A 26,554-nucleotide genomic window follows, 5' to 3' on the forward strand; every position below is an offset into this window, starting at 1 on the left:
TTCGCCTCCGATAACTCGCTTGTTGCAGTACTCACTCAGAAGGATGAGATGAATGATGAATGTCCCATCTCCTCCATGAGCACAAGCATGCAGGGACCCGAACTCAACTACCACACCATCCATAAACAAGCATACGTAGTATAAAAGGCAGTGAAATACTTCAGACCCTAATTTTTAAAGAACCATTGCACAACCTTTGTGCCACACCCAATAGTCTGATCACTGCTTGTACAACAAGAGCTGGGTGAAAGACGTGTGAACTGGATGATAGAATTGAAAGAGTATGATATCGACATCAAGCTAGTTCACACTTTCAAGGGTCATGGTCTCTGCAGACTCGCAGCTGAAGTAGTCCATGCACAAGAGAAAGAAGAAGAGCTTGCTGGTTGGGAGCAAGAAATCGAGATGTACGATGTAGAGTGAGCATGACCCACATCATGCAGAAACTCTTGGTATGAGGATGTGCGTAAGTACCTTGAGCATGAAACCATATCCTCTCACTTCTCTATGAGACAGAAGAGGGCACTTCACCTCAAAGATTCACCTTATCAGTTGGTGCACAGAGTGCTTTATAGAAAGCACAGTAATGGAATTTTTCTTAGGTGCTTGGAGGCACATGATTTAGAGAAGGTCTTTCATGATTTGCGTGATGGACCAGCTAGGGGCCACTTTGCGGGAAATGCCACTGCACACAAAATTATGAGAGACGGTTTCTACTAGCCCATGTTACTACAGGATGCACATGTCTATGCCTGCAATTGCCCGATCTATTAGCGTTGCACCGATAGAATAAGAATGTCAACAACCCCAATGCACCCTATTAGAGTGACTGAACCATTCCAACAGTGGGACCTAGACATAATTGTGGAAATATTCCCACATTCATAAAAAAAACACTGCTACATCTTGATGGCTATAGATTACTTCATGTGGTGGATAGAAGCAATTCCGCTTAAGCAAGTGAATGACCAGGAAGTCATCATCTTCCTCCAAAAGAACAACATCTCACGATTTGGCATTCTGGTATCACTTATGTTTGACAATGCAAATTACTTTTCATCTTTAAAGCTTTATGATTTTGCATTATAATATGGTATCGTGCTTAAACACTCATATACCTACTACCCACAGGGAAATGGTCTCGCAGAATCTACAAATAAAAACCTTATTTGCATGATCAAGAAGACCATTTACTCTGAACAATGTAACTGGCACTCTTCTTTGAATAATGCTTTATGGGCTGACCGTGTAACACCAAAACCCTCTCTGAACACTTCGCCATACTTCCCGGTTTATGAAAAATAAGACATCCTTCTGCCAAACATCTACATGCCTGCCCTCCAATTGTCCCAAGAATCCCAAGGTAAGCCCTATCTGCTAGTTCAACGTAGGATGGATACACTTCACAAGTTGTAGGAAGAAAGGATGAAAGCAAAAGAAAAATTCACACTCCACCAAAATTGTATCAAGAGCTGGTTCGACAAGAAGTCTACATGGAATGCTAACTTCGATGTGGGTGACTTAGTCTTGAAATGGGAAAAACCCAATCAATACAAAGGAAAACATACGAAGTTCGAGTCCCTATGGATTGATCCATACACCGTTTAGGAGAAGCTTGGACCACACATGTACCATTTACAATCACTTAACAGGAGGATTGACAACCTTCCTGTCATTGGCCAAGATCTAAAACACTACTTTCAATAAGTTGGGGTTGTGCCTCATGCCATGTACATAAGCTATTTACTTCTTATTGTATTTTTATTTTTATTTGCTATTTTTTCTGCGTTTTGTTTTGTTTTTTGAATATCTTTCTATTTTTGGTTTTGTTAATAAGTGTTTCCCTCTACTAGGTTCTGGATTGTGAATGAGTATGTGGCTGAGATCCAAGAGTCTTGTGACACTGCAGCACTTGGTTATAACCTTCGGCCAATGAAGTCTTCACGGGAAATACGAGTTGTCTGCATGGGAAGCTCTGGTCTAACCTTGAACTTGTGTCCACTCTTGGAAACCCCATGGTGTACTTAGTCTTCTACTATGTGTGTTCAAGCTCATCCAACTAGTAGAAACAAAGAAGGGGAAATATAAACGAGCAAACCTAAATCAGAGGTATTACATGCTTCTCTGAAGGAACAACATCTTCTGCCCCAAAAATAAATAAGTGCCTATGCACAATCCTCTTTTCAAAAAAAAATATAAAGGCGAAAGAAGAGAAAGGCTTCCTGCGCAGAGAGGTGAAGCATGCAACTCCACCGGGGTACTGACCAGGCTCGATGGAAGTGGATCAATGCATGTTTTCATACGTGACTCCACTGGGGTACTATCCAGGCCTACTGGCAGTAGAGAAACACCAGAGATGAAAACTTATACTCTGACAATTTTAAACTCGCGAGCCAAACTACCTTTCCTGATTTTGAAACACTGTGATCAAGTTGAAACTTGTTGTTTTGTTAGACTGAGTTGCAAAAAGGTGAACCGTGTTTATCCATGGGGTAAGTGGGGAAGCTGAAGTAACCCACACAATGATTCAATACTCCCTAATAGACCAAGGCCCTGTGCTGTCAATGGACCAAAACAGAGAAGCTAGTATTCAACCAGTGTGTCGCCAAGTATTGTAGCGATTGCAACACCCTCCAAAATTTTGGCCTACATCCAATTTCGAAGCCTTCCTTGGTTTTTAACTTGATGTTTGGAAACACTTGGGCTCATCCCATGAGCTTGTGTCGAGTCTCGACACCCTCCTCGCTTGACCGTTCACTAGTCGTCTTTTAGCATGTTGGTTGCAATGTCATGTTTGCAGTCATGTTCTGGCTATGTTCAAGGTTCGTCTTCGTGTGTACAAGTTGTATTCACTATGTAAGAATCTGTCGCATACACACATGAAGCTACATGCAATGTCGTGCAAGTTTTGTCGCGATGGTTCAATGATCTATCTCAGGTGTCGCACTTGTCGCTCACACCCTTTGGTCAGTCACACTGAGCATATGTTGTCTTGTTGGTTTGAGGTGTCCTGTTGTCAAGTCATGTTGAGTGTGTGTTCGCAAGGTCATCCATACACGAGTTCACTCGCTCAAACACTTAGTCATTTTGTTGAAGATCTTCGACCAAACCACCCTCCATCAACTGGACCTCCACTGAGCTCCACTGCACAGTCTCAATCCTCTATGACCAAGTACTGTTGCCTAGAATTGCACAGAGCTTGAGGCTTCTTCCCAAGAAGTTTTCATTGCACAATCCTGAAATTGACCTCACTGACTATCACCCAGAACAATGCAAAATTTGCCTAAGAAGCCATCTCAATCTGTGTTTCCTGCAAGCCAATCCATCAATCCTCCCGCTAGTCAACCAGAGAGTTTGACTAGGTAGTGACCCCGAGCTTCACTCCTCCAAATAATTGCGGAGTTTTGTCTGTCAGTCCCCTTGTCAACTTGCCTGTTGCTCCTCCTAAAAATTGTGTAGTTTTCCTAGGTTGTACACCAGCTGCCTGGCACCCCACTCAGCCCAGAAATTGTGTAGACATGTCCTGCATGAATGCCTCCTAGTTCTTCCTAGTTTCATCCAGCAAGCTCCCGCAACCCGCTCCCAGCCTCCCCTAAGAATTTGCACAGTTTTCACTACTAGTCCTCCCTAATGCCCATAATGCCTTCCTTGGAAAATTTGCGCAATTCTACCTCCTAGCCAAGCCAGATCCCACAGAATGTCATCGTTGTTCTGGACTGCTCAACCCAGCCCCTCAGTGACCTTTGCGCAATTTTTCTTGATAATGCCTCGGAGCCTCGCATCCTGGCCTAGAATGTGCTTGGCGCAATTTCAGAGCTTTGTCCTCTCTCCCGGTCACCTACACCCAAAATTTAAAGATGATGCATCATGGTAGACTAGGAGATTTCTGGATTTGATGTCGTCTCGTCATGAGTGATTGCAAATACAGGTACATGGATGAGAGATGGCACGACGACAAACGAGATGAACAAGGAGTGCATGCTAGGAGACTTGTTCATGAACGGATGAACACAAAAAGCATGCCAAGAATTAACAAAGAGGATACATGCATGTGCAACATCAAGCGAACACCAAGACCATCGAAGACTCCGCACACCTTCCCATGTGGAGGTGAAGCTATGATACACCAAGAGCACACTCATCTTATTTAGAGAATAGTCTTCCAGATTAATCACATCGTAAGGATTGGTTCGACATTTCGAACCAACTAATGTGGTTCATCCCCAGGACAATGTGAGAAAGCAATCGATCTGAGAGAATAAATTGCATGGATGCATCATTGTTCAGTGTTAGCTATTCACAATTAGTCGTTGGTGAAATAAAATTATCTAGTGAAAAACTAGTTGTTATGTAATAAATAATTATTTATTATCGAAATAGTCACAATTTATTAATTAAATAATAATATAATCTAATAAAATAATATTAAAAGTAAGGGTTGACCTAGTCAATGAGAATTAGGAAGAAAACTAGCCATTGAATAGTTATGTTATGTAAAAAACTAGTCGTTATAATAAATAATTAATTTATATAATAATAATATTAGGTAAAAACTATTTGTTATGTAATGAATTAGATGTTATGTAATAAATTAGTTGGTGATAATATTATAAATAATTAATATATCAATTCAAAAAAAATATTCAAGAATAATCCATAACATTAATAGTTAGAAACTAGTGGTTACAATAAATAATTGTAATAAAATTGGGTCAAAAACTAGTTGTTATGTAAGGAATAAGTTGTTATGTAATAAATTAGAGGTGAAAATCTTACAATTAGTTAATAAATCAATCCAAATAATAATATTCAATAATAATTAATAGTATGAATATTCATTTCAAAATAATAATAATCAAGAATAATTTATAATATTAATAGTTAGAGACCAATGGTTATGATATAAATAGGTTACTAATATTATTAATTCATATAATAATACTAGGTTGTAATAAATTAATAATCAATTTTTTAAGTACGATTAGCGGTGATAAAATTACAATTAATTAATATATCAATTCAAATAATAATATTAATATTCATTCCAAATAATAATGTTCAAGAATAATTTATCATAATAAAAGTTAGAGACTAGGGTGAAAATTGGTTACTAATATTATTAATTCATATAATAATATTAAGTTGTAATAAATTACTAATCAATCTTTAAAATGCAAAAACTAGACTAGATATTAAATTCTTATAAAGAATATATGGAAAAATCTTATATTTGATTTAGAGATACTTTATAACATAAATTTTATCAAAACCACACTAAGGGTTATAAGAGGAAAGTTGACCTCATTGAAAGGAGGAAAGTAACGAAGAAATAACCAACAGCAAGAGGAGAGAAAAAACATTGAGGAGGAAACACCTGAAGCCATGAAAAATAAGGGGGAGGAGAGGGCGAAAGAGTTAAATGGTGAGAGCTGGAATCCAGCTCTTACTTAATTTCCAACCATCATCCCTATTAAGGTTTTTAGCATGCCTCTAAATCTCAATCGCTTCCCTGAGCTTCCTATGGTGGAAATGACCAATTTTAGCAATGACCTTATATTCTTTAATGCAGACATGGTGCTTTCATTTCTCATCATGTTCTGCAAGGGCTGATGTGTGAGATCGATTGAGTCTGATATCAGTCGCATGCTCACTGATCCTCTGCTTAATAGATCTTCCAGTTTCTCCAATGTAGGGGATACCACAAGAGTAGGGATCAAGGTAGACCCCTTTTGAGTCGCTTGGGTCAATAGGGTCCTTAACCGACCTAAGAGAATTTTTAATGGTATTGAGAGGCTTGAAGGAGGAAGAGACATTAGTCTTCTTAAGAATATGGGAAATCCTATGAGTGGTTCCTTGCATATACAGGGGATAAACCTTAGACTTAGGATCAGAAAGGGCGGGTTTAACCCTTGCTTCTTTACTAGTTCTCTGAAAGGCCTTGAGGCTATGGGATCTGCTATACCCATTATTTTCAAAAACCTCAAGAAGATGAGATTTCTCCTGATCAAGATGGTCATCATCGGAGATTCTTAGAGCACGGTTAGCGAGAGTGCTAAGAACCCCAAATTTATGAGCAGGGAAATGATGAGAAATGGCATGGAGGTATTGCTCCATGTGAGTCTTCTTTCAAAAAACTTGGTGACAGACGGAACCATCCTCCCTCCTAGAAAGGAGGATGTCAAGAAAGGGAAGGCGACCATTCTCCTCAACTTCCATGGTGAATTTAATGGAATCTGATTGAGAATTTAGGTGCTTGAGAAACAAATCAAGTTTCTCTCGTCCATGAGGCCAGATGACACAAGTGTCATTGACGAACCTCTTCCATTTTTTAGGATGGAATTTGGTAGAGGAAAGGGCCTTGGTCTCAAAATCTTCCATAAACAAGTTTGCGACAATGGGGGAGAGAGGGGAGCCCATCGCAACACCACAGGTTTGTTCATAGAATTCACCCTGGAAACTAAAGAAAGTAGAGGTGAGGCAAAGGCCAACTAACTTGGCAGTGTCTTTATCAGTGATATGATTAATGATATCAATGGCTTCTTGGATGGGGATTTTGGTGTATAAAGAGACGACATCAAAGCTCACTATTAAATCACCAAGATCTAGCTTGATATCTTTCCACTCTTGAATAAAGGGGGCAGAGTCTTTCACAAAGGAATCAGTGGAACCAACAAGAGGTTTGAGCTTCAGAGCAAGGAACTTGGCAAGAGGGTAGGTTGGTTTGCTTATGGTATTAACGATAGGTCTCAAGGGAGCACTAGATTTATGAATCTTCAGAAGGTCATAGATTCTGGGGGTAAGGGGGTTGCTCTCAATGAGTTTTCGGGACAGGGGATTGAGAGATGGATCTACTTTGATCGCAGAAGCAACCTCTTTAGAAATGGACTTAAGGGGATTTTTCTTGAGCTTGATGTAACTCCCACTATTAGATAGATGATCCACCATTTTGTGGACATAATCAGATTTGTCAAGAATGACAACCGCTCCAACTTTGTCTGCCCTAAGGACAACAATGTCGGGGTCATCCCTTAGGGATTTAAGAGCAAGAAACTCGGCCTTGCTAAGGTTCCTCTTAGGAGGTTTAGCCTTCCTAAGAACAACGACGAAATCTTGTCTAATAGTCTCCTTGATATTGTTAGGAAGGTCTTTGATCCCAAATTCAATGATAAAGATGATGTCATCGATAGGAATCTTATTGAGGAGACTGAAAACGGAGGGATCAAACTCCTTGCTTGATAGATTAATAACATTCTTAAAACCTATGTTATTATTATTGTTGTTGTTGATATTATAATTATAATAATAATTATTATTATAGTAATGGTTATTATTATTTTATTATTATTATTAAATTTAAAAAACGATGAATAGTTATTATAAATGAAGTCTTTAATAATATTCTTTTTATTGATCGAGTTATTAGAATATGTATTATATTTATTCGAATTATTTTTATTTTTAATAAAATCATTAATTCTATTATAACGAAGGGGCTGGAAGGATGACATCAAGACTAAGGGAGAAACAGAGTTTGAGGGACGAACTATGTTAACATAACAGTTTGATTTAGCGGAGGAGGAGTTACGATAATCAATAACCGGAATGGGGGACACGTGGGAGGGAGGGGGCAACCTAGTATTATAATATGAATTAATAATATTAGTAACCTATTTATATCATAACCATTAGTCTCTAACTATTAATATTATAAATTATTCTTGATTATTATTATTTTGAAATGAATACTAATAGTTATTGATTTTTCTTGAATATTATTATTTGTATTGATTTATTAACTAAGTGTAATATTATCACCTCTAATTTATTACATAACAACTAGTTTTTGACCCAATTTTATTATTATTATATACTAATTATTTATTATAACCACTAGTTTCTAATTATTAATATTATGGATTATTCTTGAATATATATATATATTGAATTGATATATTAATTATTTATAATATTACCACCAACTAATTTATTACATAACATCTAATTCATTACATAACAAATAGTTTTTATCTAATATTATTATTATATAAATTAATTATTTATTATAATGGCTAGTTTTTTACATAACTATTCAATGGCTAGTTTTCTTCCTAATTCTCATTGACTAGGTCAACCCTTACTTTTAATATTATTTTATTAGATTATATTATTATTTAATTAATAAATTGCGACTATTTCGATAATAAATAATTATTTATTACATAACAGCTAGTTTTTAACTAGATAATTTTATTTCACCAACGACTAATTCTGAACGGCTAACACTGAACAATGATGCATCCATGCTATTTATTCTATGAGATCGATTGATCACTAAAGTCTTAGATCTAGCACACTCATCATTTAGCATCACTGCAGCTCAACATGGACACTTCAGCATGAACATACCATAACTGTCGTGTCGAGTCATGTCATGAGTCATCTCAGCCACATCACTACTGTGGGCCATATTGTTGTAATCAATGTAATGTAACGTGGAAGTCCAAGAGACCCACATAGGAAGTTGAAGAGTCATGTAAGTCAAACAACCATGAGGGAAGTCGAAGAGTCACAAGGGTCAAGTTCACCCTTGGCTATATATACCCCTCATTTGTACATGTAAAGGACCTTTCACCTTGGCTCCTCCCACATAGCCTTGAGAGTCTGTAGCCTTTTCTTTGAGGAGAAAGCAGTGGCTCCAATGCCCCGCTATCAGGGTTAGTGATGTAATGGTGTACAAATGTGTCTTGGAACTTTCGCTTAATTCAGAAGCTTGTTAATAGGCCAACACATTTTCATACATGTATTGTATTTGTTTGTAATACTATTCTTTGGACGCTTGTAATGCATGTTGCATTAACCTGTATTAAGACAGTTGAACTATTTCAATTGTTTTAGTACATATGTTGTTGGAAATGTGTTGTATCAGTTGTTAACATTGTCGCACCCGTGTGGACTAATCCGCCAGACACTTGACAGATTCATTCTCATAAACTTGTTATAACAATCGTCACACTCGTGTGAACTATTCTACTGGGTGTTGTATGTGATATCTGTTTACTTTGTGTTTGTGACTGTTGCATCTATGTGGACTACTCCACCAGAAGTTGAGCGTGTCTTGTTGTGTTATGTGTCTCTAACTAAGATGGGACTATTCCCTTTTGACTTAAGACTCACTCTCACCCTCTCCCTCTGCAGTGAAAGAACCTTGACACAAGTGACAATAAGCACTCACCAGGCACACAACCTCGTTGTTTGAAGAAAAATTAAACCACTCTTATGTGCTGACAAGCAAGAGGTAAGGAAAATATTTAAGATAATGGCAACCAGGCCATCATACCAGATGAGACTCGTACACCAAACAGTGTGAGGTCTAGTTGGGACTTCATACCAGGGAGAGCCCTTGAATATTGGCGGGTCCAACACTGTCAATAAATCCCCTGTCTAGGATCGAGAAAATAAGGAGGGGTTGAGACTCATTGTAGCATCCGTTGCTCAATATCAGCAGGGGTAGCCCCGCAACGCATGTTAATTACCTCTTGTTGTCATTACCAAGTGTTGTCAAAAGATAGGAGGAGGGCGGGACCTTTGAGTCTACACCATAACTGAAGAGATCAGATCGTGTTGATTAGCATAATGAGAAGAAACACTCCTTTGCGGGATAAGTGTAGCCTTCTGAGATGTATCATAAAATTTTATGGCAAGGTCCCTGAGTCAAATCATGGCTAGGGAAAAGAGCTTCTTCAATGAGTAGCAGAGAGATGCAACTCACCCTTAAAAGGTTGAAATATTATATAATTATGGAAGTGAACCCTAAGCGTGGCAACCAATGATTGGCTATCAAGATCTCATGACCAAATATCATCCAAGTAGAATAGCCAAGTAAGGTGATAAGGTCAGGTGGTGAGCATCCGTGGAGAGGGAACCACAAAAGGAAGGTTGATGTCAACCCCACCTAGGTCAGAGTTCAGGGGTTGGGCCATTCAGTAAATGTCACAACATGTCCATGCAAGGGTCGATTTCGACTAAGTCGGAAATCAGGGGCCGGGTCATCCAAGTAAAGGTTATGGTGAACATGTGGTAGAACCGACTCTGACCAGGATGGAGCTCAGTGTTTAGATGAACTTACGGTAACATGTAGGGTAGCTTAATTATCCGTGCTCCCAATATTTCATTTGGGCCTATGGAAGTCTTCCACATGGCAGTAAGAAAAGGGGTAAAGAAGAGGTATATGTACTCCAGGTTTAAATAATAATAATAATAATAATAGTAGTTTAGAGAGAGATGTTTGAAATTTTTAGGTCCCTTTTTCCATGATTGTACTGTGGAAGATAGACTTGCATGGTGACCAACCATCCTACTTAAAGAAAGTGGGTTGGGTGTGTTACAGAGTGGCATTAGAGTGAAAGTTCGACACTTGGACTAGATGGGCTTAATCATGAGCAAGTCATGACTTGGAGACCTGCTAAGTAAGTATCTAAATGTTAAAGTTGGTTTAAATTGTTGACCATTGTTACTATTAAATGGATGTTGAATTATTTGATGGCGTTTGTAGGTTTAAATGATTGTTGCATTTGATTGATATATGTATGTATGTATGTATGTATGTATATCTCTCTGTGTGTGTGTGTGTTTCCATACTAACATGGATTGCCCTATCGCAGCATAGACTTCCATGGTCGAACCATGAATGTTGGACTTAGAGTCATAACCACTGGCTAACAGTGTGTGTGATTGAAAACACTTCACAAGTATCACAAAATTCAAGGAAACACAGTTATGAGGACCGAAATGGTTGAATATAGCTCTGATCAATCACATCATGGAAGTAATGGGGTTAGAGCCAATGACAAGGAAATATCAGTTGGTCGAGGGGAAGGGAATCACTCCCCAGATTAGATGGATACCTTGAGAAGCCTAAGGGTTGAGGTATGTAGCGTTAAAGCTGACAATGAAAGGGTAGTGAAAGCACAAGAAAGGAAGATGAAATAAATGCACTCATTCTACAAAGGCTCTCTAATTGGCATAGGCAAAGATAATCTGAGATGAGAGCTAGTTGCAGAGACAAGAAATAATAGCATGACTAAGGAGAAAACATAAATGGAGAAAATGGTGGCATATCCAAAAAGAGACACATGCAAGGCAATGGGACATTATTCCAGGGGATGTTCCTTTGAGCATCGCAAAGGGGAGAACTAGGACACATGTGCACTATTCTAGCAAACCATCTAGTTCTGATGTTCAGAGGCACCACCATCACTATCATTTCTCAAGAAGCAAATAAAAGGATCACTTTCCTGAGGAATTCAAGAAGCTAGACCACCTACATTCAATAGGGATATGAAGAAAGAAGAAGACATAAAGTCTTGGCTACTGGGAATGAAGAAATTCTTCAAGATACATGATTATTCTGAGAACATGAAAGCTAGAGATTCTACCTATAGTTTAAGAGGAAAAGTTGACATCTAGTGGGATGACTTGAAGAATTTCAGGGCTATTTTTGAGAGAGAACTAACCTTAGAAGAGTTTGAGAATCTTTTCAGAGAACAATATTTGTTTGAACACTACTATGACGACAAAGCCAAAGAGTTTTATGAGCTCAACATGGGTCAGTTATCCAGTGATGAATATGTCACTAAGTTTTTAGAACTATTGAGATATGTGTCATATATCAAGGATGAAAAAGCCAAAATCCAAAGATTTTTCAATGAGTTTCCTGTGGCATTCCAAGAAAAAAATGAGTTTCTAGAGCCACAAACTCTGAAGGAAGCTATCAAGAAGCTAGGACACTGCTATGAGCAAGCTCAACACAGGCTTGATACCAAAGGTAATTGGCAGGACAATGATAATGTTGGACACAAGATAAATTGGCCCAGGAAAAGCTTAGAAAAGAAGGAATGTAAACACCCATATCAGTCGAAACAACTTGAGAAGAAAGCCAATGTCACTGTTAGAAAAACAATGCAACAACCTATGGTAGCATCACCCAAATTCGAAGTTCGTGAACTGCTCAAGTGTTGGACTTGTGGTCATTGGTGAGAACCACAGAAGGAGAGATTATCCACATCAGTAGGACACCACACCCAATATTTACAGTACTTAGGAGGCGAGCATAGTGGGTGAAGTGGCTTGGGGTATACCCAAAATTTATGATATAGTGGATAACCACCAAGCAGATCACCAAGCATCCATCATTGAGATGAAAGGTAAGCTCCAAGAACAAGTTGTTTCCATTTTATTTGATCCAAGATCTAACTATAGTTATTCTAGCCAAGAGCTCGTTGAGAAATGAAATCTAGTTAGAGAAGTGCATGAAGAGCCTTGGCTAGTTCAGCTAGAAACTGGAATCAAGAAAAAGATTGGCCATTAGGTAAGGTCATGCGAATTTGATCTCAGTGACATGCCTATAACAACCCACTTGAATGTAATACCTTTGGGTGTGTATGATATTTCAATGGCCATGGACTAGTTGTACTTACATCAAACCAAAGTGGATTTCTACGGAAAAATAATTGAATGCTTGGATGAGCGAGGAGCGAAAAGAGTGTTGCAGGGAAGGAAAAATACCATTTCAGAGAGGTTAATCACTTTTATGCAAGCTAAAAGCAACAACAAAAAAGGATGCACATTATTTGCAGTTCAAATTTCCAAGGATGAGGAAGTTGACCAAGCCATAGGAGGTGAGGAAGTTGAAATGTTGCAAAGATACCCAATTTTGTAGCAATATGCAATGATTTTTTCCAGTATAGGTTCCTGGATTGCCTCCTCATAGAGAGATAGATTTTTCTATCGAGCTAGTGCCTAGGGAAGCACTGACATCCAAGGCCCCATACATAATGAGCACTCGAGAGTTGGTTGAGCTGAAGTTGCAGCTGAAAGAAATGCTTGACAAAGGCTACATAAGGCCAAGTGTGTCCCCGTGGGGAGCACCTATATTATTTGTGAAAAATAAAGATGGAACTATTAGACTATGCATTGATTATAGATAGCTAAACAAAGTGACCATCAAGAACAAATATTCGTTGCCAAGAATCGATGACCTCTTTGATCAATTAAGGGGAGCGACAATCTTCTTTAAGATTGACCTAAGATCAAGATACCATCACATGAGGATCAAGGAGGATAATATCCATAAAAGAACCTTTAGAACGAGATATGGGCACTATGATTTTGTAGTGGTACCCTTTGGACTTACCAATGCCCCGGCAACATTCATGTGCTTGAAGAACAACATGTTGCGTCCCTATTCGGACAAGTATGTCATTGTGTTCATCGACAGTATATTGGTATATTCAAAGTAAGAAGAAGATCATGAGATGCATCTACATGTAGAATATGGATCTCCTTTTGGATTTAAAATGTCGACAAGATTCAAGCTGTATTGTGGATAATATAAACCATCTTTTTCTAAACAAAGACCATAGAAACTTGAAATCTATCAGAATTGCAATTATTGAGAGAGCATAAGCTATATGAAAATCTTTGTAAGTGTGATTTCTTCCAGTTAATGAGCCTCGGTATTGCAACAAGAATGTTGCAACTCCCAAGGCTACTGACTTTAATTATCAACCCGGGGTTCGTACAAACTTAAGAGGTGTTGGTACTATATCTACGGCATACAATGTGTCCTTCCTTTGTTGCCATGATGTAATGGGGTGCATGTACTAAAGTCAAATTATAAATGAATTGCATAAAATGAAATGTTTGAAATGGAACCTTAACCTATTGCAAGAAAGAAAGTACAAGGAAAGAGACGAAAATTCAATGCTAAATCACACCATGTCGTAATTAACTTCCAAGAAAACTATGCTTTGAAATAACGCTAAATTATCATGAAGCAAATTATACTATCTAAGAATGGAAGTAAGAAGCATCAAACATCACTAATGTGCAAGTAAAGGGGCTGAAATAAATTTGTTTTTGTCTTTTTGTTTTTTTCATGCAAAATCAAGTATGCAAACTAATGTCTTTTGATGATGTGGAAGGTGACTTAAGGATGTTGGAGGTTGGATGGAAGGGTCAGGAGATGGTTGGATGGTGTGGAAGACCCTTGAGAGGCTTTTGGTGACTCCCTAGAGGTTTTCCATCAATTCAACCTCAAAACAGGTCGTTTCAGGAAAACCTACAGGATGTACTAGAAACCTATAGGATGATCCTGTAGGAATTACAGGAAACCTACAGGATATAGCCGAGAGAAAAATGTGAGGTGTTGGAGGTGGTGGGAGGCCTAGGAAAGGTGTGTGATGGGTGGAATGGAGTGGTAAAATTCCTAGGATCACTCAGAACTCAAAACCAAAGTTGGGAGATGGATGGATTCGCTCAAAACATCTTGGAGAAGTTTCCTTGTGAAATGATGAAATTTGTGAGGGTTTAATGAACAAAAAAATAAAATCCAAATTGGATGGGACCATCTTTTTTATTAACTAGGATGTCTGAGGTCCCTATTCCAAGTGGAATCAATCAAAAAGACCTATGTTAACCCATGCAAAAAAAATAAAAATAAACATTACTAGTCGAAAATCTAGAAATTTGAGAACTAGTGAGCTAGTAAATCTAAGAAATGCCCAACCAAATCAAGTGAAAATGCAATGGGATAATTTTTTTTATGAAGTAGAATGTTTTTTTGATCTGATGTAAGTGGAATTAATTCAATTGAATCTCGTTAGAATGCTCTAAAAAATAGCAGAAATTTACTGTTCTTCGCTAAAAAGGAGGTCCAACAATATAGATTTGGGAATAATAAGACTAATCCAAGCAACTCAATGATTATTATGAACTTCCATATCTTTTCAAAGGATGAAATAATGCTTTTGATCCTGAAAAAGAACTTACATCAACCATTTAACAAGAAATCATTAATTCTAAATGCAAAAATAGAAAGAAATAAAAACTAAAGATGCATGTGAATAAGCAATGAGAAGAAGGAAAGAAAATGATACAAAAGGGCTTTGAGGCTCCTGGGATGGCCAAGCCCAAGGAAACTCAGAGACCTATGGAGGAGAACAAGATTTATAAGCTGAACATGACACCAATCTTCATTATTTTCATCAAAAGAATTACATCCCTGCAAGAAAATACAATGGAGCTGCAAAAATACAAGCTCTCTCCACATTAACACTAATGAAAATCTATATCTAGAGGCAAATTCGACTTGGTACTTATAAAAAATGATTAGGAATCATTCCCCATAAATGGAGGAAGCTTTACGCACCAAAATCCCTTGATTAGTGGATCACATTCCTAGATTTTCTCAATCATTGGAGTTCCACAATTTGTGACATAATTCCATAATACCTTGTTGACTTATTATTTATTATTGATCCTCTAGTAGTAGGGAACAAGTCCCTAAATTATCTCCTCCTCCAACTCTTCATAATCTACCCAATATTCTCATAATATTCCACAAAAAATAAATAATATTAGGCACAAATATTCAATTATTCATAAACCTTCCTAATGAATATATTAAAGTTAAAAATAAATTATCTAATGCAAAAAGAGAGGTTTAATGTGCTGAAGGATGGTCATAGGCCTTAATTTATGTTTTAAATTAGAAGCATGAGCCTTAATTTATGTCTAATTTAGAGGCCCATCATGCCCCCTGCTAAAAGTGTTGCCCATCCTCTAAGCAACTTAGTGACCTCATTGTGCCTCATCCATGGCCCTGGTGGCCTCTCTCTTGTGCATTAAGAATCTTGGTTGTAAGCTCTGCAAGGACAAGCCCAAAAACATATTTGTTCAAAGAAAAATCATTGTTTCTTGAGACCATTAGCTTGCTTTCTTCTCCTTATTCAAGATGAGTTCTTGAATATTTTCTGTTTAGCAAGGTCTTCCATATCCTTATCAACCTTCTACTACCTTGTTCCACCATTTGGACACCTCTAAAACCTTCAAACTACCTTTAGAGGAGAACTAGAACATCCTGTAGTAATTCATGTCAAAACTACAAGAAGCCCTGTTAAAACTACAAGAAACCAGTTTTGAGCATAAATGATAGACTTAGGTTAGGGCAGACCCTCAACTTGACTCCCATGCATTTCTCCCATTTTTAGGCCCTGGACAAAAGCTAGAAAGAGATTGGAGACCTCTTGGAACACCTCTTTTCATCACTACAGTTTGAGTTACATTTTCATGGTGAATGCCTCATTTCCTTTTGTTGTCTTCTTCTTCTCTCTTGTGGCCTAGATGATTGCCTAATGGCCTTGGAGTTCTATGTTTTGATTAGGTATCTCTTAGGCACTGCCATTTTTTGGTTTTAGCACAAATTTTTCATTTCTTCCTTCTTGTAGCAGCATTTTGCCTTCCTCTAGTATTCATTCCTTCTTCCTTCAGAGTCTTCTAACTCTATAGGAGTGATGAGAAATGATGAAGAGGGATTGGATGATGATGCTAGGGCTCAAAGGGAGTAGTGTAGGTTTGTGAAAATGGAGAGGATGTTCTTGTTTGTTTTCTCAATAATGAAATGGGATGGATGAATGATGAATAGATAGTGAATATGAAGTGGATGGAGGGCTTGGAGTGTTGTGGTGACTTGGCCTTTGCAAAAATTTATTCTTTTAATTGTTGTCCTCATTCCTTGAAATCATCACCCTTCATAATTTGGTTTTTCAACATTGCATGAGTGAAGGAGTGAGTTGCAATTAACTAACTGAAGGCGGAAGACTGCTGACCAATCCTTAGCTTATAAAACCTCATCTCTCATGTATTGACAACAAATTTCTAACTATAATATGCTCAAGAGAAGAGGCCAAGAATATTGCATACATGTACCTACCTGATGGACGTTGGAGAGACATGCATGTTGTTGCTGAGTTGATGTTGATGTGCAGGTGTTGGATGGTGATGTTGATAATCCTGATACTGTTGCTAAGCTCTAGAGGAGCTTCTTTGACCTCTGGATCTCCTTTAAAACTGCTCACTACCAATCCTGTAGGTGTTGTTATGTATCCTGTAGGATTACAGGATAACGACTTGTTTTGTCCATATCTCCCAAACAGTACACTGGATTGAGCTGAAACTTTTTTTGCATGTTTTCATCATCATTATGCACCTCCCCATAGAAAAATTTTGGTCAATGGATGCATGGATCTCAAGAAAAACTAAAAATGGTTGAAGGTGATGGAGGTCGATTGCTTGGAAACCGTGCATTGGAATTCGCTGAAATTGCTTGGGCATATTACCATCATCCATATGCATCTCCCCATGAAACAACTTTTTAAATGGATGCACGGATAGTGAGAAAATGCAAAAATGGCTGAAGGTGATGGAGGCCAATTTCTTGGAAACCGTGCACTGGAATTCACTGAAATTGCTTGACCATGTTACCATCATCCATATTCTTCTCCTCCTGAAACAACTTGGCAAATGGACACATGGTTTTCAAGTTATGGAAAAAAGAAATTTCTACTCTATGTATTTTTGTATCCTGTAGTAAAACATAGTATCGTGTAGTTTTCTAGGACAGCAAGAGAAATGAGTGGTAGAAGCTTGAAAATGATGGGTGGATGGTGAAAATAGATGAGGGTGATGGATTGGCATGGCCTTGGCCTTGTTGGAGCATTTGAGCGAAGTAGGAGAAATTCAAAATTTAACTTCTTTTGACTAGGCTTGACCAATTTTCCTTTTGGTACCAACTTGTTCTTGTTGCAACAATGTAAACTTTGAAACGGGAACTATAAACTCAAAACGGGAACTCTGGCCCAAAAACCCCAAAAAAAACACAAAAACAGTGCTCAAAACGAAAAGTGTGTATACTGGAACGATGTTTTTTTTTTTTAGGTGTCAATTTTGTGGCTGTTTTAAAAATGGCAGTGACTACGAAATTTTCCTGCAAAATATAGCTTCAGAACGAAAGTGTTGATACTGGAATAATGATTTATTTTTTTAGGTGTCAATTTTGCGGCTGTTTTAAAAATGGCAGTGACTACGAAATTTTCTTGCAAAATATAGCTTCAGAATGAAAGTGTTGATACTGGAATCGACCCGCCGCCGGTCCGGCGGGGCGGGGCGGCCCGGGGGTGCCGCTGCGTGGAATTGGTAATGTGGATCGTCATTTGATGCGTGGAATTGGTAAAACCCAAGCTGCCCGTCAATGGAGAATGTCTGCGTCTTTTCACTTTGCCGAGTCTCTCTGTCGCGTACTGTCTCTCTGTCCGTTGTATCGCACATACAAGCTGACGTCCACCCTCGAAACCTATAGTCGGGGATGCGAAGGCAACCTAACGTCACCTTAAAATTTTCATCAAAACTATAATGCTAACTATATATAATTGGAGTACAGACAAAATAATAGAGCTCGACCAAATATAGATATCGTTGCTCAAACATTCACATAATAAATAACAAATTTAATATATACAATTAATTTTTCAAAAACATGCTACTTGGACCATTGCTGACCTAAGAGGCATCCTTCACAGTATCATATAATAAAATACAATATATTACAATAGTCTTTAAGAGTCATGAAGCGGAAGCATGGAGCGTTGAAGCTTGATACCTGGGAATCATGAAGTTTTGCGGTAGCATTGAGGATGTGAACATAATCTAACGAGCATGGATTTGATGAATCTTATTTGAGGATGTAAACAAAGCAAGCAGCTAGACAACCATCCCTTGTTACTTATTGATTCATCCTTTCTTACGTATTTATGCAGACACCCATCTACAGTAATATCAATTTTTTTCCACCGTCATTCCAACGAATACACTCCTCTTGATATTTTCACCGTCATTCTGATGAATACACTCCTCTTGATTAGCTAAATAAAACTCATGGTTCTAACCTTTCCTTTATTCATGGCTTCTTTCTTCATTTATTTCGTTGCGTTTCGTTGCCTTCCGGGACATTCCAATAAATTCACAGTCATTCCAATGGATACACTCCTCTTGATTAGCCAAATAAAATCCATAGTTCTAACTTTTCCTTTATTGACTTATTTCTTCATTTATTTCGTTGTGTTTTGTTGCGTTCGCGGACAAGACCTCTGGACCTCTGGACCTTCTCTTCATGAACAAATTGAGACAAGAACACATATCATATGAATTAAGATGCAAATACCAGGATATCAGTAATCAAATCTCCAAGTCTCCTGATTCTTGCTATTTATTCATCGATTTGCCAATTGGTTACCAACCAAGAAACCCTGCAGTTTGAATTAAGGCTTCTTTGATTTGTGATACAATGTACTCTATTCTTTGCATACATAGTTTTCTATATATTAAATAAATACGTCCCCAATACATATATTCAGAAGAAATTGAGGCAATAACAGATATCATATGAATTAAGATGCAAATGCGGAGGAATAAAATGCAAACAAAAAACGTTAACACACAAATAGAATATCATTGAAACAGCAGCAATAAATATAATATCATGCAAGAAATTAACAAATGAAACTCCATAAAGATCAATCATAATTTAAATCTCGAATTTATTAAAGAATGAAGGGGCGCTTAAAATCACGCCGCCAAGATCAAGATCAATAGGGAGAACTCGTTATATTTAACTTGATCGTCAATATTTAAAGACTAATTTTCTGCAGTGATAGTACAAGAAGAACTCGTTATATTTAACTTGATGGTCAATATCCTTAGCAATAGATCTAATGATGAATCATTATGCAGATGATCTGCTTTTCTTGTTTGCGAATACTTTCCTTCCTTCATCACGCGGGGAGGAAGAATCCATGTTCGTTAGATTATGTTCACATCCTCTGTTCGTTAGATTATGTTCACATCCTCAATGCTACCGCAAAACTTCATGATTCCCAGGTATCAAGCTTCAACGCTCCATGCTTCCGCTTCATAGCTCCATGCTCCACGATATTGCTTTACTCAATTTTGGCTTTGCACAGTGAATCTTGTCATCTAAATTTCAAAAGCACTCTACATTGGCTAACCTCACACTTCTCACTGGAAAAGACAATCACTTTGGAGATCTGGCGGTGTTTGACGATCCCATCACTTTGGATAACAATTTCCACTCCCCTCCTGTGGGCAGAGCTCAGGGATTCTACTTCTATGACATGAAGAACACTTTCAGTGCCTGGCTTGGATTCACGTTTGTCCTCAACTCTACAGACCACAGAGGCACCATCACGTTCGGTGGAGCGGACCCAATCCTTACAAAACACAGAGATATATCGGTAGTGGGAGGCACCGGAGATTTCTTAATGGCAAGAGGAATCGCCACAATCTCTACGGATGCGTACGATCCCAATTAATATAAAATGTGGGATGAACTAGAGCTCACAAGCTCCGAAGCCGGTACGGGTCGATTCCCGGAATCGACCCGCCGCCGTCGGGTGGGGCGGGGCGCGCGGGTCGATTCCGGGAATCGACCCATACCGGCTTCGGAGCTTGTGAGCTCTAGTTTATATATTCAGACGGATTATTTGCTACGGTACTTCTACCTACATAGTAAAACATATAAAGATAAAACATATAACTTCTACATAGTAAAACCTGCGGGTCGATTCCCGCCGCTGGTCGGGCGGGGCGGGGCGGGGGTGGCCCGGAGGTGGCGTTGGGAAGATCTATTTCGCAATGGGATCTTGAACTTTTATTAAATGATGGGAAATACCATGGAACTTTTTAATAATTCCATTCCAAGTTCTATTTTAATTGCTTATGCATTCGTTGTCTAATAATTACTCTGTGACTTAAATCACTTGCTAGAGGCACGAGCTACTTGGTTGGGATCGCCAAACAAGCTCATTTCCTCCCCCTCTACATTTATTTTCTCATATATGTTTTATATCTATTTTCTGTGATTGACGTTTTAACGTTGATTTGCTCAATCCATGATTACTACTTTCGGATCTAGATAAAAATAAAACATATAACTTCTACATAGTAAAACCTGCGGGTCGATTCCGGGAATCGACCCGCCGCTGGTCGATTCCGGGAATCGACCCGCCGCTGGTCGATTCCGGGAATCGACCCGCAGGTTTTACTATGTAGAAGTTATATGTTTTAAGAGCCCATTTTCAATAAATAATAAAAAATAATATTAAAAACTTTACCGAAATCATTAAGATATGAGTTTGATTATAGTAATTTTCCCTCGCCCAAAAAATCACAACACTATCGTTCTTAAAAATTCACAACTAAATTATTATAAACTATCGTGCTGAAAAAATTATTATAAACTATATCCATTTTCATAAATAAATAAACATAAATATATAAGAAGTGAGAGCAGATTGTAGCCCCAGACCATCACTGGAGCTCAGCCACAGACCATCACTGGAGCTCAGCCCCAAAAATTCCGGTGTTCGCGTAGTATGGAGTCCATAGGTAGAGTCTTGAAATACTCCGAGGCATCCGTCCATATTCTCCATAGCTTGGGCCTCCGTGCTGGTCAGACAGGCGGCGAACCCCTGCGTTACTGTATCGTATGTATATAGCATTGCAGGGGGATCCGAATTCGATTCTGAAACTTCATTTATCATCGCACTGTACCAGTGTTGGTAGAGATTGAAATGGTGGGGCATCATGGATTTATCCATGTAAATTATGTAGGACTGTCTAGGAATCATCGTAGTTTCCGTGTCCTGACTGTAGGATGTAACCAACGCGTCTGAACTCGGCACCCATAATGTTAAGGAAACGATGAAAATGATTGCATGACAACCCTTGTTAATCTCCATGGCCCTGTACACCATATGATACAAAGCACTGGCGGATGATATTGCCAACAGGTTAAGGCTGAATCCCTGGCTCCTCAGTGATAAGAATTCATGATGAGTGGATGTAATATTGGAGAGTCCGCTTCTCCACTTGACATTCTATTCTTAGTGTGCAGGAACATCTAAATTTAATTAGCGCCACAGAAATTTCGACGACTACGACCTGACAGTGCCATGGACCGACGAAATTTTGACGACTACGATCTCAATTTGTTTCCATCTACCATGGTTACTACCTCCGACAGGGTGACCCCATCAACCAAAAGGACTGCCAAGAAGTATCCCAATTTTTTTCATTGACCTAGGAGTAGCCTCCATGAATAAATTAAGCCTTAAAAATGATGATGAAAGACTTTTCAATATGTGGTCGTTGTCAAGTTGCATGACTGAAACGGAATCAATTCAAGCTTCACAAGAAGTTTCACATTCTTATCATCAATTCACAAGAAGTGAGAGCAGATTGTTTTACAATATAAACATAAATAAACATAAATATCCATTGTGAATGACTGGAATGACATTCACATGGAATGTCGTTCCATTCCCCATGGTTGGCGATAAACCATTATCACTCTCGGCATTGTTCCCAACACATTGGAATGATCACAAATTTTCGGAGACTTTGACTTTATTTTTACAATCTGCTCTCACTTCTTATATATTTATGTTTATTTATTTATGAAAATGGATATAGTTTATAATAATTTTTTCAGCACGATAGTTTATAATAATTTAGTTGTGAATTTTTAAGAACGATAGTGTTGTGATTTTTTGGGCGAGGGAAAATTATTATAATCAAACTCATATCTTAATGATTTCGGTAAAGTTTTTAATATTATTTTTTATTATTTATTGAAAATGGGCTCTTAAAACATATAACTTCTACATAGTAAAACCTGCGGGTCGATTCCGGGAATCGACCGGCGGCGGGTCGATTCCGGGAATCGACCGGCGGCGGGTCGATTCCCGGAATCGACCCACAGGTTTTACTATGTAGAAGTTATATGTTTTATCTTTATCTAGATCCGAAAGTACTAATCATGGATTGAGCAAATCAACGTTAAAACGTCAATCACAGAAAATAGATATAAAACATATATGAGAAAATAAATGTAGAGGGGGAGGAAATGAGCTTGTTTGGCGATCCCAAACGAGTAGCTCGTGCCTCTAGCAAGTGATTTAAGTCACAGAGTAATTATTAGACAACGAATGCATAAGCAATTAAAATAGAACTTGGAATGGAATTATTAAAAAGTTCCATGGTATTTCCCATCATTTAATAAAAGTTCAAGATCCCATTGCGAAATAGATTTTCGCAGCGCCACCTCCGGGCCACCCCCGCCCCGCCCGACCGGCGGCGGGTCGATTCCCGGAATCGACCCGCAGGTTTTACTATGTAGAAGTTATATGTTTTATCTTTATATGTTTTACTATGTAGAAGTTATATGTTTTATCTTTATGACACATTCTCGGATCTCGAAATATAAGCATGAAAATATTTTATGGCTAATGTTATACAGGAAAATCATTATTGTAATCAGTGACCGTGTGAATACAATTCACAAAAGTTTGCTTTCCATCGCATCATGGTAAATAAGCAATTCGATACTTTGTTCCATATGTCTATTTTCTAGGGATTCGATCATGGGTTAAAGTGTGGAGTAATTCGATATGTATTAGATGGATATTCATCCTAAATTCTTAATTGATTTGAAACATGAGTTGTGGAATATTGTGAACTTTACCTTTGGATTTATGCATTCCAATCTAATAACATCTCTTGGACTTGTACATCTTTGGTCCATTATAATTTTGGATTTAAAAAATATATTGATTTGTGAGATTCTTTGATATCTTGCATTTTCATGACTTAAGAGTTTTAGGTGTTGCTTATAATTTTCTTCATGGCGTTAATCCTCAATTTGTTACAAATCTCACTGAGTTGAATATGTTAGATTTGTCCAACAATAATTGCAATGGAAACATGACCTTTAATCTTGATAAAATTCTTGGATATACAATCAATGTGTTTAGGTATGGTTCAAATATTAAGCTATTTCATCAGGAATAAAGTATGATACAAAAGGAAGTGGATATTCTTCATATATGATGCATGCATAACACCAATTTTGACTTGTCTAGAAAACATATTAATGGAGAGACACTATAAGTATATGATGTATAGGTAGCTTGTGATTGTTGAATTTGTCTAGTAATCAAATGGAAGGGTTAATTCCTACATCTCTCAGTAACATATCCACTTTGGAGCACTTAGACTTTCCCAAAAAAGGAAGTGCGAATACTTAATATAATGCATATAAACACCGTATTTGTTTTGTTTTGCAAAAATATTAATGGAAACATACCCTCAATTATGGGAGTATGAGTAGTTTGTGAATGTTGAATTTCTTTAGTAATAAAGATGAACGGTTAATCCCTATATCTCCTCGTAACATATCCACTTTGGCATAATTGCAATAGTAATAATAATTATAATAATAAAATATAGTTTTAACTACATATCTTTTAAAAAGTATGTCCAATTCACTAACTATAAAATAGAATTATGTGATTTTATTTAATTTCCTTAAACTAACACCAAAACAATTTTTATTTAAACATTATGTGAGGGGGGGGGGGGTAGGGGGTAAGGTGCGTGGGGGGGATAGCGGGTAGGGGGTCAGCGGGGGTGAGGAGGGGGTTGGGGGGGTAAGGGGAGGGGGGAGGGGGCGCAGGTAGGGGGTTGGGGGGGGTAAGGGTAGGGTGTGGGGGGGGGGATAAGGGTGGGGGGGGGGAGGCGGTAGGGGTGTGTGGGGGCTGGGGAAGGGTACAGTTGGGCGGGGGATGGCGGGGTGGGCGCAATGGCGAGGGGCGGCCGCGGGGAGGGGTTGGGGGGTGTAGGGGGTTTGGGGGGATGGGGGGAGGCGGGGGCGGGGGCGGGAGTGTGGAGGGACAGTAGGGGGTAGGGTGAGGGAAGGGGAGGGGGGCCGGGGAGGGGGGGAAGCGTAGGAAGCTTCGTTCAAATAGAAAATTCAGCTGAAAACAAACATCTAGCGTGGCATGCAAAGGATGGACCACGAAGAAATACAGAGTTGGCGAGCGAAACAAAGAGAAAACACAGATTTGATGGATGCAGGGAGTACAATAACTTGGTAATCATATCGAGGGATTTGTCATCATCATCATTTTCGGAGATTGGATCAGGCGTGTTACTTTAATTATTAATGTGTAGTGAATCCAGACAAGAGATCTCTCGTGAGAGGAATAAGTTAATGGGGTCGGCGCTTCAATGTAGTCGTCAGGGGGTTGTGGGGGGCGCATGGGTAGGGGCTCACCCATACTTGCCTAATTGTGCACTTAGCCTCATTATCCCTCACCTGAACTCCCGCTCGCCCATCGACCCGCCTGCCCGTTAGAGGTGGCTGGGCAATTCTGATTATACAAATAAAAAATTTATGGTATATTTTTATTGTTAATTTAAGTTAATATGTTTTTTTATTTACTAATTTATGTGTTTTTTTTTAGGAAAATGGCATCAAGGAAAATTTCTGTGAATCTTTCTGGACCAAAGAGTCTTAAAGGTGTATCTTCAAAAAACATTGGTGAACGAACTCCACCTGAGCTCATGCCTACAAATATTTCAAGTGCTTTAAGTGATAAGAAGCTAATCTCAGATTGGAAAAGTTCAAAAGAGGTGAAATTTCCATCAAGAGTCTGGTATGTGAAAGAAAGAGAGAGCACAACTGTGATTTTCGCATTGATTTTTAAGTTAATTATTATTTTTTGAAAAAAAAAGTTGTTATTATTATTTTTTTGACATGAAATTCATAAAAAAAACTATTATTTGACCATTTTTAGTTAATATTTTTGTATAAAAATTGTGATTTTGACATGTTAATTCTAGCAAAAAATTATCAAAACGTTTAGTTTTTTTGTTATATTTATGTTAAAAATGGTTATTTTTATGTCCATTGTTAAAAAATGTTGTTTTTTAGAAACAATTATTTCATGTGGATTGAAAAATTAATTAAGGATGTATAAATATTTAGATTATATAAAATTCAAACTATCGACTTTCTAATTTAAAAACGCAAAACAATAAAAACCCCCCTAAAAAAAAAAAAAATTAAGATAGAGAACAAGAAAATATGAATAAAATGACGACTTCAAAAACTATCAAATTTAGAAAATAATTTTTTACATTTCACACACTAGAAAATTAAAAGTCAAAAAATAGGTCTTTTTAAAAAAAGGGTGTGATGCAGAATACTCACTTTTTAAAATCAGCATGAAAATCACTACCATTCTAAAACTTGATTTCATCCCTGAACATGAAAAAAAATTAAAGTTCCAAAAACCATGTTCTAAATAAAACATGTGTATTCTGCATCACCACTTTTTGAAATCGGGTCATTTTTTTGCTATCTCTACGAAACGGGTAACAGTATCAGTTCCCGTTTCAAAGTTTACATTGTTTTGCTTGCAGATGTTGGAGAGTACATGCATGCATGGAGCAAGGATTCTTTTATTTCTTCTCTCTTTTTTTTTTGGGTGTACTATCCGCCTCAATGAGGTTTCAACTCGTAGGTTTGCCTAGGCGCCTCAAAGGAGGTTTTCACCTAGGATCTTCTTATTTTTTCTCTTTTTTTCTTTTTTTTCCAATCCATTGACAACTTCATGGAGATTTTCAATTAATGAGCCAACCTGAGGCACCTCCAAGGAGGTTTTCACCTTAGATTTTTTTTTTCTCTTATTTTTCATTTTTTTTTTCTACCCTACACTACTTGAAAAACAAAATCACTTTCAAGTATAAAAATACTTCCAATGGAGCCATGTGCACATCAATATGACAGAAAAAATGA

This window comes from Pinus tabuliformis, chromosome 3_2, assembly GCF_031772625.1.
Source record: "Pinus tabuliformis cultivar Carrire ecotype Pingquan chromosome 3_2, CPIR1, whole genome shotgun sequence".
In the NCBI taxonomy this organism is placed as follows: domain Eukaryota; kingdom Viridiplantae; phylum Streptophyta; class Pinopsida; order Pinales; family Pinaceae; genus Pinus; species Pinus tabuliformis.